This window comes from Pygocentrus nattereri, chromosome 16 (genome assembly GCF_015220715.1).
Source record: "Pygocentrus nattereri isolate fPygNat1 chromosome 16, fPygNat1.pri, whole genome shotgun sequence".
In the NCBI taxonomy this organism is placed as follows: domain Eukaryota; kingdom Metazoa; phylum Chordata; class Actinopteri; order Characiformes; family Serrasalmidae; genus Pygocentrus; species Pygocentrus nattereri.
Genome location: NC_051226.1, coordinates 28,587,229 through 28,592,620, shown reverse-complemented (window position 1 = coordinate 28,592,620; position 5,392 = coordinate 28,587,229).

Genomic DNA, 5,392 nt, shown 5'->3' with positions numbered 1-5,392 from the left:
CTAAATGCTGTAAATGTAAATGTAAATGTAAAATAATATAACATGTCAATTTTACTTTTAATTGTATGGAATAAACTTCATACATTTTCTTGTTCTGACATTGCTGACAAATGCCATTTTACTGCATCTTTATCAAATAATTTACTGTTATTTTTTAGCACTGTAGCTTCACTTGGAGTGGGTCTTAATATGTATGACCTTATTTACATGTTCATTTTGATTTGCTCTTGTGTAAGACATTGATGAAAATAATGCAGCGTTAAAAGACACAGATGCGCTAATCACCGCCACTGTGTCTTGGTGATTATCTCCACATTACTGTGCTGCACATTTTGGATGGCATAGCACAGTTACTGTTACATTTTATAAATCTGGCCCATATGTATAGATGCTGTAAACATTTATTATGGAACACAATACTAGTTCAAGCATTTACTAATGTAAACTTAATCTATGATTGAAAACTACCCCATTATATAGGAAGATGTAGCCCTAACAAGACCTCAAGGCTGGAGTAGTGGAAGGATGATGAAGAGGTGTGTCAGGAGGGGTGTCCATCTCCAGTCTGATCACAGCGCACTCCGACATGGCTCAGCACTCTCTCAGTCAGTGGCCTTCAGTCTAAGTGCTTCAGGGGGACATTGTTTACCACTTAACCCCCTCCCAATGGCTGCACTAGTCCTGAATACTTTATCAGCAAGCCACGGGAAAAAAAGGAATGCTCAGCTGTCAATCTCTGCCATTCCTGGCGTCAAGCAGATCAGATAGCTCCTGAGTGGTCTGTTCTTCTCGTCCAAGCTCAGGAATCTGCTAGCCCACATCGTTGATGGTTGCCATGCTCCCTCGGGTACAGCGATCGCAAGGACATTAAGTGCTGACTCTTGTCATGCTTTGTCTTGACTCAAAGCAACCTTGCCTTTCTTTATTGTTTGTTCAATTGTCATCTAGCTATTCTATTATTTATCACGTGTGTTTACGCAAAAGGCTTTCTTCCTCCTCCTGATTCCATCTGAAAAATCTCAGCATTTCCTTGGATTCACACATGGAGGTAACATGACACGGGGCTCTTGAGAAATGGGCCCTGAATTGGAGCTGACATCAGGAAACCATCACCACATCCTGTGTTGATGCGCTCTGTCCGTCACCAAGACAAGCATGATGGAATCAAGATGCCAAAGTGCTGTACAAGTGACACACTCGCGAAGAGGAGAGAGTCTCCTTTCTGCCATTTTGTATTTAGGCTGCCTAGGATAACAATGTTGTTTGAGGTCCTTTATGTTGTTTTTGACTGCAGTAGTAAGGCTTTTTGTTGTATTCTTGTCAAGGGGAAAAGTGGAAATGCACATTATTTTTTGACAGGGACTTCAGGGAGCTTTTTCTTAGTTCCATATATCCATTAAGAAAGAGGTCAGCCTGATGAAATTATATTGTTTGATATTCATTGTTGATTGAGGATCTGTGAGATGTTTAGTGTTTTTTTCAGTGAGACAGTTGCTATTCACAACAGTTAATTATTCCTGACAAAATGTGCCATTTTTTATAATAACAGGATTGGTATTCTAAACGTGTATTCAGAGTATAAAAATTATAGCAGAATCCCAATTTCTGCACAAGGGAGTTGATGATATGTAAACAAATTCTTTTAAAAGTGGTTTGATGTGAAATGCATCACCTTAAAAAAAATCTTCACAATGGTGGTTACAGGAACCGGGATTGTGGTGTCTACAACACAAATATAACCTAACCATTTTATTCACTATCCAAAACCACCAAAATCTACATATATCTACACAAGTGTATGTCTCCTCCATGAATGTCTTCTGAAAAAATGTGTTTTAGGCCAAAACTATTGTAAAACAATATTTCAAGCTTTAGGTAGTGTGTTTCTAACTCATCCATGTAATAGCTTTCGGTGATGGAGCTGTGGTAAAGTCTTCAGACGTCTGGTGCGTATTACCACCACTGTGAACACTTAGAACTCAGTAAGATTCTTGAGAAGGGAGCATTTTACATGAAACCACATTTTTAACATCTGACTTTCTTTACATGAATTACTTAATCATTTAATTATGTAGACATTTTCAAATATCAAGGAATTTCCCTTTAAATGTGTGCAATCAGTCCATGCAGAAAGGTCAGTATATAGAATACACTTTAAATTACTTACCCACAAAATTGAACACACACACACACATACACACACACACAATATTTAATGTTTTCTAACTGTTTTAAAATCAATGAACAGTGTATATATACATGCTCATTAGACATACTCTAAAAAAGAACTCAACAAATGGTTTGCATTACTGAGCTCTGCTAAAGTCTCAGTAGACTGCTAAATCACTGTGATTAGTCAGTCATTTATCAGTGCTGCTGAGCTCTGTTAAAGACTGAGTAAACCCATAAATCACTGTGATTAGTCAGTTATTAATCTCAGTAATATTGAGCTGTACTAAAACCTTAGTAGACTGATAAATCAATGTGATGAGTGAATTATTAATCTCAGTGATACTGAGCTCTGCTAAAGTCTCAGTAGACTGCTAATTCACTGTTATTAGCCAGTTATTTATCACAGTGTTGCTAAGATCTGTTAAAGTCTGAGTAGACCGATAATTACTGTGATTAGTTAGTTATTAATCCCAGTGTTACTGAGGTCTTCTAAAGCCTGAGTAGACTGATAAATCAATTAATGAGCAGTTATTAATCTCAATGTTATTGAGCTCTGCTAAAGTCTGATGCTGTGTCTATATGTTTGCACCGAAAAAATGGCAAACGCTGGCAATGGTGACCGTGTTTACCAGCAAAAACGGATGACTCTCACTGGACTGCTGTAGCAGTATAGATTTTTTATTTGAGGCAGAAAATGACAGAACAATCAGTACTTTTTTATTTTTGTCATGTGTGTGTATATATATATATATATATATTGGCTCCCTAAAAAAACAATGTCCAGTTTATTTCACTGCTGCAGTCAACAGTAAAAGTCAAGAAAACTGAACTCTTGATGGAACATTTCAGTTATTGCTGTGGTCTGCAGAATGTTAATACTCACATTGGCAGAATTTTTGATCGTGGCTCCATTGAAAACAAAGGAATATATAGTTTGCCACAATATGTATAGTGTTCAAAAGTCAGAGACCACTCACATTTATTTAATTTCCAGTTGGAATTTTTTCACTGTTAGGAAAAAAAGCAGGAAATATTTGATCAGAAAATGAAAATAGAAACCTAAACAACTAATAATCTGATTTATCAATATTTACCATGGTTGTCCTTTACCTTTAGTAAAGCGTCCCTTCGTTTTGAGAGACGTGCTTTCTGTTTTTTCAATTCTGCAGGAGTATTTTCCATACCTCCAAAATTCAGTCTCTGTTTCTGTGCTCTAGAACAAATTTTCTTCTTGTTGTCCATTTCCTTTTCTCAGCAACAGTGTCTTGACAGCTACACACCCTTTCAGACCAATAATCGAATAATTGTCTTCTCACACTGGAAGGATGAACAGAAACACCAGAAGGTGACAGTTTTGGTGGTCTGCTGGGTTTTCCATGGTTGTTGGAGTCCTTTTTTCTCTACATCTTTAATAGGTTTTTGACCTTTATTTTTGGTTCTACTCTTATTTTGTGTATTTGGCTTGCAACTTCTTTATGCAAGTGGAATATGTCATCTCTCTTCTTATCTTCCTTATCCATTGTAGATGCACATGAGAAAGATATATTTAGGCAGCTGTGGTGTGGGTAGTTGCTTGAGTGAATGTAATTGTCTCTATGAAGAGGAACATTATTGCTGCATCCAAAACCACATGCTACCATATTAATTTATATGTTAAAACTACACCACCATTTAAGGGCCATTCATTAATATAGTAAGTATAGTGTAGTAGTATGTGTTTGGATGCAGCACATGTCAGTGAGAGCCTTGGGAACAGCGTATCATAGAAGGACACTCGCTGGTTTTAATCCCTGTGTGGTGTTGTTGTTTTTGTTACTCAGTGGTCTGGGTGACCCACTGCATTATAATAATTTTTTTAAATCAATACAGCCATAACAATTTATATAAAAATACCAGATGTTTAAAATATCACAAATGGCCAGTGTAGGGTTCTCCTTTTGCAGCTGTAGCCAGTCAGCAGCATGTTTATGTCCACCCTCACACACACGCACACATATATAAACACATGCACACACAGACACACACACTAACAGCAGGCCATGTAGGAGAAGAACAGAGTGAAGGGGCACAGCACCTCTACACTTTTATTCCCTGTGGATTTTATTCCCCAGCACTACGTGTAACATAAAAGTATAAAGGTGTGTACAGTGTAAAGTCATTGAAAATGTGTTTTTATAGAGATATGAGTATATAGTTAACAAATGAAAGGCAAAGAGAGAGATTTAAGATGAACATTTGGAGATATATTGATTTATTTGGTTTCCTGATATATTTAATCTGCAACAACTCGTGAAGCTGAAGTCGCTTCTCATTCCTGCTTCTTGTTCGAATTGTCTCATTCCACCTTAAATGATGCATGATGCAACAGATTGTACTGATGCGGCATTTAGGGTGGAACAGAAGAATTCGAAGCAGGAGAATGAAAAGTGCCTTCAGTCTCGTAAAAAGTGTGAGACATTTTACAAGAAACTAGTGGGAGAAGTTTCCTGAGATGTGAGAAAAGTGGCTATAGCTGAGCTGAAGGTTAAAGCAGAGCAAAGTAAGTCTGCGCTTTCGTTTATATTTTTTGTCTATACTATGACGTCAGCACAATCTGAGACATAATTACAGCCAAGATCGTAAAACAGATATAAAATATCATGCCTCCCAAGGTGGTTTCATTTTTGTTGCAATGACAAAATGACTCTTCTTAATGTCTGGGAGAGCGTGTGACCGTTTGCTCGAACTGTCCACAGCTCAGTCATTACTGCATAGTCGCTACCTGCCAATAACGACCACACTGTATGGTTCAGATTTTGCACAGATTGCCTGAAGCATGCAGTGAAATTGTAGTGAAAATTATCGCTATAGCTACACAAAAAATTGGAGGTGCAACAGCGATTAGCTACATTTCATAAAACTGCAGTGGCTACAGCTATTAGCCACAATTATTTACAGTTAACCACAAAAAGTACCACACTACTTAGCTACTCCCCCATCCCTGCTTCTTAATGTATTCTAAAACATTATCTTATTATATATTATTACAGAATACGTTTCTGACAGTATATTTAGCATTTAGCCATCATTACCTTTTTGAAAGTACTTTCCCAGATCTGTATATAAATGAGCTTCCTATAGGACTAGGTGGGCGACTGAAAACTACATTTCCAAGAGTTCCAGCGCAACGTATGTCGCGTCTCCCGCGTCCGCTATGACGCACGACGCATGTCTCCGAGGT